At 35.4% G+C, this 10,265-nt stretch overlaps 1 protein-coding gene across 1 annotated transcript in view; it reads right to left on the reverse strand.

The window, feature by feature from the left end:
- Positions 1-10,265, reverse strand: part of LOC118744098 (microtubule-actin cross-linking factor 1) — a 719,134-nt gene that overhangs the window by 535,484 nt on the left and 173,385 nt on the right.

Genomic DNA, 10,265 nt, shown 5'->3' on the forward strand with positions numbered 1-10,265 from the left:
GCATATATTTTGCAAGAAGAGCATAGCAAGCTTTGTTGTTGGAATTGCTACATATTTCTCTCATTCATCTCATCTCTCTCACTTCACTTCTTTGCTGTATCTTGTTATTGTATTTGATGCAGATTTTCGCTGCTTGATACCTATGTATGCTACCATTTTGCAATGAGGTGCTACTCTTCCGAATTTGGGAGAGTATTTGTGCATTTCGTGCAATCCGTGCATCGTGCAAGACTTCGAGAATACCCCTGATGTGAATTTAAAAGAAGGCAGAAAAAGTAACGTCAAACATTGTTTGTAAACTCCTTACTTTTTTCATTGCAATCAATGCAAAAATATCTTATGGGTCTGTTATGGGATACCTACGGGCAATTTAAAAGTATAGCAACCAAGGCTAGATTTTAATCTTCTCTCTGTGCAAGGGTTTTGCACCCTAAAGCCGTGTATGGGGAATTTAATTCTTTGTTGTTACCAATAATACACTTTAAACACAATTCTAACAAATAAACCACATATGAGTGTTTCCTTCGGAAGGTCTATCGCGACACAAAAAATAAATAAAAGTCATATATCTAATGGTCTATTTACGGGCCAATTTGTCTGCTGGCTATATGAGTAGAAACATTTTTGCGAAAAATGGTCTTGCTAGGTGACGCCGGGGTCGAGATATTTTAAAAAACCATATTTATGGTCCGATTTGGTTCGAAATTGGCGTATGTAGTTGAAACGATGCCGTGCAATAAATAAAGCCATAGGAAATAACGTCATATGGCCTCATTTCACTTCCCATGGAGAAATAAAGCCATATGATCTTATTTCAAAACAAAAAATAAATGCCACGCATCCGGACGCGCCCCGATCGCGCCACGCGGCCCTAGTATAAAATTGTTGCTTTGTTCATTCTTCTTGCTTGTGTTGAAATACTACATATGTATGTATGTACATTAGACTGCATCACTCCCCATACAAAAAAAAATCGGTACTTTTTTTCCATTGGAATTATAAAATCTATGATATTTTAAGACTTGTGCCAAAATATTTCGGAAAAATATTAAGATTTAAGTGAGCTGGACCAATTTAAAAAGACCTCCAAAAATGGGGTTTTTAATGAATAAAAACAGCTTCCAAAAATATTTTTTGAAAAAAATCACCACAGATGACTAAACAGTTTAAGCTTAAAAAATTTGCATAAAAATTTTTTAAAAAAAAGTTCAACGGAATCATAATTATGAGATTTTTGATGATGTTTTTTAACTTTTTTCAAATATGGCTTTAAGCAAAACTTGAATAACTCAGCCAAAACTTTACCGATTTAGACTTATGAGGTACCATTGGAAAGGTATGTTCTCGCCCTTTTAATGATATGTCATAAGTCTAAATCGGTAAAGTTTTGGCTGAGTTATTCAAATTTTGCTTAAAGCAATCTTTGAAAAAAGTTAAAAAAAAAAACAGCATCAAAAATCTCATTATTATGCTTCCGTTGAATTCATTTCTATTTATTTTTATGCAGACTTTTTAAGCTCAAACTGTTTTGTCATCTGAGGTGATTTTTTTTTAAAAATATTTTTGGAAACTGTTTTTATTCATTAAAAACCCCATTTTTGGAGGTCTTTTCAAATTGGTCCAGCTCACTTAAATCTTAATATTTTTCCGAAATATTTTGGCATAAGTCTTAAAATATAATAGATTTTATAATACCAATGGAAAAACCGCAACATTTTTTGGTGATGCAGTCTAATGTACATATATGAGGTTTTCTCTTAAATTAGTAAGATATATTTACAGTTCTCAACAGGTTCTCGCTCTGAGCAGACGTATTTGCTTGTTTTCGATTTCTGTTCTGACTACTCTTTTGGTGTTTGACAAACGCGCACGTGTTTATCTTGAGTTTTGCATTTTGATTTATCAGAATTTAATCTCATTAAATTTTTTACCAAGTGCATTCATTGTGTGCAAAAACAAAACATGGCCCCCGGGCCACCAAACCTCGGGGACAACAGGTTTGCGCTGCTTTCCTCAAGTCCCAAAGCAAAACGAAAAAAGCCAACATACTCCCCAATAAGCTTCCCAGGTTTACCCCAAGTAAAAAATGTAAACCCAAAATTTCTCATAATTCGTGCAACTGATTCAAATAAACCATTATCCAAATACTCGTGCTTTGCGGTGCATAAAGCCCTTGAGTCAATAAGCTAGGAAATTATCTCAATATCAGAACTTCGCGACGGTAATTTGCTACTATTAGTTAAAAGCCCTCAAATAGCCCAGAAGTTTTTTTGTGCTAAAAATCTTCCTGGTGTATGTCAAATTGTGGTAACTTATCATGAAAATCTTAACTACTCGAAAGGTACAATCTTCGCACCTGGTTTAAACAATGTGGACTAAAAAGAAATCATTGAAAATATGACTGCACAAGGTGTTGTCTCAGTGTACAAATTTACGAAGACAGTGAACAATGTGAAACATTACACCGGAGCCGTCTTGCTTACTTTCAACCTTTACAAGCTCCCGGAAAAAGTAGAAGTATCCTGGCGTAATGCAATATTTCCCCAACCCGATGAGGTGTAAAACCTGTCAACTTTTGGGACACACAGTCAAACGCTGTAACAATGCTCCGGCATGTGATGTATGCAATCTGCCCCCTCACCCGCCACCATGCTCACGTAGCTTTTGTGCAAATTGTTCAGGTGATCATCCATCCTCTTCTAATAAATGCCCAAAGTACATTCAATCCAAAGACATATTGAAAATCAAATGCCAAAATAAATGTTCCATGCGCGAAGCACTTAAAATGTATAAAGAGCAAACACCAACTTTACTCAACGCTTCTTTTGCCTCTGCCGCCAGAGAGGCCCAAAAACAGAACAATAATCAAAGTAACCAAAGTAAGCCACAAGCTATTCTACCAGCTACATCATCAAACATTCCACCTAAACCTTCTTCACTAAATTCTACCTGCTCAACTTCACAACAAAATAACTCAACTTCTAGCAACTTCACAACAGAAATCAATAACAATTCCCAAACAATCTCCACCCCGTCACCGTTTACCGATTCTGTTTCTTCATTTCCAACAAAATCTGTTTCAGTAATCCCCACAAATCACAATAACAACGATCTACAAGTAATTAGTCAACAAACTACATCCTCTTTAGTATCAAATGACTTCAGCTTCGACACTGTACCCCAAGTCTCTTTACCGTCACTTCTCTTAGATACCACTCTCTCTCATATTCTCTCACAAGTTCAAAGCACACATAATGCATACGATCCACAAGCATCCACATCTCAGACAACCATCTCCCACACTAACAATGAAATACAAAGTCAAACACAATACAATAGCCATGGGTAATAGCACAATTTTTGTGGCGCTAGCTCAATGACACCGGCGCCATCTGTGGTGTCAGCGCAATAGCGCAGTCAATTCATTTCAACACGGCCACGGTGTTAGATTCGCCTTGGCATCAACTCAAGCTGTCATCTCAATCATTTCTTTTAATTTTGGCGCTGAAAAGGCTTGCAAAAAAATTCGGCTGCAGACTTAATGCTAGAAAATCAAGGTATGTATATTTAATAATTACTATATTATATATATATATAACAATTATTATTATAGAATCTATATGGTTTCAGAATCGGTGTTGGTTCGTCTATTTATTTAAGTCAAATTCCACCAAACAAACCAAAAAAAGCTTCGCTTCCAAATCATTTTTGTGCGACCACATGTATGCGACGTCTGCGGAATAGTATTTGCACGACCCAAAGCTCAATATCAGCATAAAAATCTACATCTAGGCATAAAAAGTAAGTGAATGCTCTGCGGAGTGTATTATTTGTTTCACGTTTGGTGCTGTAAAACGTTTGTACGGTTGGAGCTGAAATTGGTATGTTTTCTAAAATCTAGATGATTAATAAAAATGTGAGCTTATTTGCGATATTAAGCGGCGTTTTCTAAAGTAGTGATCTTACAATTCATCTGCCCTCTAAACACAAATTTCGTTCTGATAAAATGTATTTGAAGACAAGATAAATTTTAAAAGCTGCTTGAGAAAAATTATGTACATTAGACTGCATCACACTGCATCCAAAAACAAATCGGTACAGTTTTTCCACCGAAATTATAAAATCTATTATATTTTAAGACTTCCACCAAATATTTCGGAAAAATATTAAGATTTACGTGAGCTGGACCGATTTGAAAGTACCTTCAAAAACAGAGTTTTTTGTGAATAAAAACAGTTTTTTAAGTATTTTTGCAAAAAATCACCTTAGGTGACAAAAAAGTTTAAACTTAAGAGATTTGCATAAAAATATTTCAAAAAAGTTTTCAACGGAATTGCAGTAATGAGATTTTTGATGCAGTTTTTGCACTTTTTTCAAATACAGGTTAAAAAAACTTGAATAACTCAGCCTAAACTTTACCGATTTAGACTTATGAGGTACTATTAGAAAGGAATTTTCTCACCCTTTTTATTTCTTTGCAAATAAGCTCAATCAAAGCATGAATGAGAAAGGTAAGACAAACGAGCCTCATTCCATGTTGAATTAAGATGTGTTGGTATTTGATAAAGAAAAAATTGGGACGTGAATGAGTTTTTTTTTGCAAAGAAATAAAAAGGGTGAGAAAATACCTTTCCACTGATACATCACAAGTCTATATCAGTATAACTTTGACCCAGTTATTAAAGTTTTTCTTAAACAAATCTTTGAAAAAAGTTAAAAAACAGCATCAAAAATCTCATTATTATGATTCCTTACAAATTTTTTTGAATATTTTTACAGATTTTTAAAGCTCAAACTGTTTTGTCATCTGAGGAGATTTTTTCCAAAAAATCCTTTAAGAAACTATTTTTATTCATAAAAAACTCCATTTTTGAAGGTATTTTGAAACCGGTCCAGCTCACGTAAATCTTAATATTTTTCCGAAATATTTGGTGGAAGTCTTAAAATATAATAGATTTGGTAATACCGCCGGAAAAACCGCAACTTTTTTTGATGATGCAGTCTAATGTACAGTAGTCGAAAAAATTATAGCCGCACCAAATTTTTAAAAGTTTTGAAATATTTTTGTTATTTAATTTGGTTAGTTTTTTATAGTTCATTCTTTAACAACATCCGTATAAATACAAGTTTAAAGGCAGTGTCACACGATTGGGTATTTGTCAAAATTTGGTGCAAATCGTATCCCTATTGTGTGAATACCCAAATATTTTTCTTCACCCCAATCACGAAAATTAATTTGTTAACATTTTTCAATAGAACATCGCTGTTTTGTACCAATCTTTTGACCATAAAAAACATTTTCCAATTTTTTTATTTTGTACCAATAGCACAATATAAGAATGTACTAATCTGTACAAACGTACCAATCGAGTGCAACGGCCTTAAAAATTTATGCAATTAAAAAAAAAAAAAATTCAACAAATTTTGGTAAAAATTTCGAGTTGTTTAATTAGATTCTGAGAATGCAAATTTGTAGCCCATTGAATTCTAGTAGAATGATAAACAAGTTTCAAATGGCTAAAAACTACGATTGATTTTTAGAATTTTTAAAAAAGCTCGAAATTTGTACGAATGTTTGCTGATTTTTTTTTATTATTGCACAAATTTTGAAGCTTGGATTTACACGGCTTGTGTTAAAGAACACCTCCCCCTTTTTTGGCCAATTTTATGCCCGATTTTTATTCAACTAAAAGGATAAATGTGTAACTTATGTTCATGTAAGTCAAGCCGGGTTTCATACGTTCAAATGTAAGTTGAATGGTTCGGATTGTTCTGAAAATCAGTTTACAACCTGGTACATTTTTCTAACTTTTCAAAAAGGTTGAAATATTTTTCTTCATTTCCTGTAACCCTGTACATTGTGTATACATTTCCCATTAATATAAGGAAACATGCAATTAGGAACTTGCCAAACCTTGGAACCTCCTCACAAAATAAAATGTCATTTTGCTCTCTCAATTTCCCCTACTTTACAAGTTTCTTGGTTACATTAACACCAAACCGTTATAATTACTAGCAATTGTTTCAAACTATTTACTACACGAACATCCTTATACGTTTTAAGGATTATGGCTAAAAAGTTCAGCGATGTGTGGCTCAACTTTTCGAAAGAAAAGGAGCAAAAAGTAAAATGTCTAATCTGTGCGCAGCAACTTTCGGTTGCAAATAAATCAACATGTAGTCTTATAAGGCATATGAAGAGGAGGCATCCAACCCAAACAATTTCAAGGCAGCAACCTGTTGACCCAGCTGAAGCTAATAATGATACGTCATTAATTTCAAGTTTGCCTTCCACGCGAAACTCTGACAATTTGTCAACCATAAAAATAACAAATTTTTTCACTAAACCACTTCCCTTAAAGAAGAAAGAGGAGATCGATAGGCAGATCTTGAAAATGATTGTCAAAGAATACCATCCATTCACTATAGTAAAGGAAAAGGAATTTAAAACACTGGTTCATCTACTAAATGCCAACTACATGTTGCCGACAAGGAAAACAGTTTCTTCAACTTTATTAACAAATGCTTATAGTTCAGCAGTGGCTGTCGTAAAAGAACGCTTGGCGAGAGCATTTGCTGTTTGCTTGACAGTTGATGGATGGACGTCGCGAGCCCAGGATAACTATTTTAGTGTAACCGCACATTACATTGTTGAGGGAGTTAATTCAACATTTCTCGCATCAGATTTGCTAGCTTGTGCATCGTACACAGAGCGACATACGGCTGTCGACCTAACGAAAATGCTGCAAGATGTGTTGAAGGAATGGCAAATAGATAATAAAGTTGCGGTCATTGTTACAGACAACGCGGCCAACATGAAGGCGGCTGTACGTGGTGGTGGATGGAGGCATTGGGGGTGTTTTGCCCATACACTCGATTTGGTTGCGCAATCGGCATTGAAAGAAGTAGAAGTTGTTTTAAAAAAGGTAAAACAAATTGTTAGGCTTTTTACTAAGAGTAATTATGCAAATGAGGAACTTAAACGAGTGTTGGAAGGGATGCAGATGCCGATTTTGAAAATAATAAATGACGTTCCATCCAACTCGATGGAATTCTACATACGATATGCTTAAACGCTTTTTACTTTTAAGAACTGCATTGATCTCATCGTTAGCTCTGATAAAATCTTCTGTGCGGGTCGCAGACGAAGTATTAGCTAATGTCGAAATTTTAGAAAATGAGGAGTGGTTAATAATTGAACAAACAATGCAAGTAATGGAAATGTTTCAAATAATTACTAATCTTATAAGTACTCAGAAGCATGTCAGTTCGTCTTCAATTATTTTGTATGTAAAGCAGCTAACGAAGCATTTAAATTCATTGCAGAGCCGTGAATTAATTCAAATAGTGCACAAATTGGTCAACAATTTACTAGGTGGGCTTAGTGCCAGGTTCATCGACTTAGAAAACAACATTTTTATAGCGCAGGCAACAGTGTTAGACCCACGCTTTAAAAAATTTGGCTTCATAAACGAATCTATAAATCTGCTGTAGAAATGCTCTACAATAAAGTAGCAAATATAAGAATTTACACTGACGAAGATGTCGTAGATGAACCAAGTGAGGCAACAGTAGGAGACTTACGAAAGGTTTTAAGACCAGGGCGAACTCTTGTAAGAACAACAATTGTGACTGATCTCCGGAACGTACTTAAATTATGGAGGGAACATTCTCCGCGAAGTCTGTTCTGCCTTTTCCAAATTTAATAAAGAGGCAAAGCGATTGGGTGTGGTGGTGAACGAGGACAGGACGAAGCATCTCCTGTCATGAGATGGTTGTAATTTCAAGAAACTGGAGAATTTCGTTTACTTGGGAACCAGCATTAACACCGATAATAATGTCAGTATCGAAATTCAACGCAGAATCCCTTTTGCCAACTAGTGATACTTTGGACTGAGTAGTGAATCAAAGAGTAAAGTGCTCTCGACGTACGAAAACCGCACTCTATAATTCATTTATCATGCCCGTATTGGTATATGGCTCAGAAGCATAGACAATGACAACAACCAATGAGGCGGCTCTTGGGAGTATTCGAGAGAAAGATTTTGCGGAAGATTTACGAGCCTTTACGCGGTGGCGACGGCGACTACCGCAGACGATGGAATGATGAGCAGTATGGGCTTTACAACGACATAGACATAGTGCAGTGAATTAAATACAGCGGCTCCGCTGGCTTGGCCATTTCGTCCGAATGGACTCCGATGCTTCAGATCTGAAGGTATTCAGCTCGAAACCCGCTGGTGGTAGCAAAAGAAGAGTGAGACCCCGACTGCGATGGGAAGACCAAGTGGAAAAGGACTTGGCTTCACTTGACATTTCCAATTGGCGTCAGTTGGCACAGAAGAGAACCGACTGGTGTGCTTTCTTGACCTCGGCCAAAATCCCTTAAGCGGTTACAGTGCCAAATAAGGGGATGTAGATAGTATCAAGTTGATTAGTATTCGCATGTGGTTTCCTGTTGACCCCCAGTTTATTTGAAAATTGTCTAAACCTTGGGCAGTAGAACGTATCTGTGTTTTATACTGGTTACTAACAAAAAACCCCTTACCACGACTTTAGTATATAAAATCAAATCACCGGTCTTATTTGTTGGGCTCCCTAACATATTGAAATCTTCTTTGAAAATGGTATAAGCAATTTCCTTAGCAGTTATGACGTTTTCCTTTATGCAGTCCTTGGGAACAGTTCGCAAATAGTTTTATAGTTTCCTTCCGTTCAGTTGTCTTTTTTTAATTTCTGGATGATAAGTAACCTTTGACTTACAACCGTAAATTCCATTGCGCTTATCTATTTTATTCGAAATACCTATCTGTGTCAAAGTTTGGGTATCCAGAAAATCTTGCTGTTGAACAACCAAAATTTCTACTGTTACTGGAGGTTCTTGTTTCTTTTTGTAGATACATACATATCTAGATAGTTAGGCATTACTGGTAAAGGTTTCTTTACAACCTTTTTCTCTAATTCGGTTAGAGTTATTCGACAAGTAAATACTACATATACTTAAAGGAAACTCTTAAAGATGTAGACAATTTTTCTTTGCTATCCTTTTTATTGAGATCGACATATTTTTCAGACAGTTGAAAAAATTCTACTTTCTTCTTTCCCAACACCATTTGGGTTCACATGGTGCACATAACTTTTGTCTATTTTTTCACGACTTAAGTAATACATGTTGTATAGTATATATGTAAATAAAGCACAACTTGCACACACGCACTTTCAATCCCGCACTGTATTACACAATTACTGTCAAAAAACCAGAACGTATTGAAGCGCTAACAATATTTATTAAAAACAAGTAAGAAAGTCAAAGTTCGGGCGGAGCCGAACATTAAATACCCAGCGCAAGTATTAAATACATATTTTTCACCTTTCCGAAATTTACCGCTACATGATAAGCAGGGGTGGTTTTAACCCTATTTTAGATACCTTCAAGAGAACATTCAGTTAGACAAAATGAGATAAACTTATATAGTCATATAATGTTACTTATTTTCAAGGGATTGTTGTTAAAAATCAATTTTAAGTAAATTAGCGTCCTTAAATATCGGAGTTTCAAGCATTTCTGAAATTTACCGTTATATGAAAAGTGGCCGTAATTTTGTCCGATTTCAATAATCTTCAACGTTTTGCTATTTGCTATTATGAGGCAAGCACAATAACCGTGCCGTGTTTGGTACAAATTGGTAGAACGCTTACCGATATACATACTGTTACTCCCAAAATTGAGCGTACGGCTCGTTTTTGTTAATATTCTCTATGTTTTACATGAAATATGGCTTATGTTTTAGCAAACTCCATTTAAATCCAAGAATGATCCTGTTTACAAAAATTAAGTAAAATCTGCAAAGTATTTTTACCCATTTTCAATACCATCCGTCCTACGCCCGAACGAAGTACACATACCAGTTTGGTTAAGATATATCAATTTTTACTGGAGTTATCGTGTGCACAGACGGACGGACAGACAGTCACCGCTTAATCGATTTCTCGTTTCATGCTGATCATTTATGTATACATTTGTCTATATCTATCTCAATTCGTTTTGACTGTTGAAAACAACCGTTATATGAACAAAGTTATAATACCCTTGTGCACAAGTGCGCTCGGGTATAATAAATCAAACCAAGAAAAACCCTACTCACGCTTTTTCAGCAAAAATAACTACATACATATGTACATATGTATCTGTTAACGAGCCAAGGGCTGTTCAGTCTCTTTTTTAGTATCTACAGCGCAAAGGACGGGATTTCGTATAGATAGTA

Source organism: Rhagoletis pomonella, unplaced genomic scaffold, assembly GCF_013731165.1.
Source record: "Rhagoletis pomonella isolate Grant_MI unplaced genomic scaffold, Rhpom_1.0 Rhpom_scaffold_00008, whole genome shotgun sequence".
In the NCBI taxonomy this organism is placed as follows: domain Eukaryota; kingdom Metazoa; phylum Arthropoda; class Insecta; order Diptera; family Tephritidae; genus Rhagoletis; species Rhagoletis pomonella.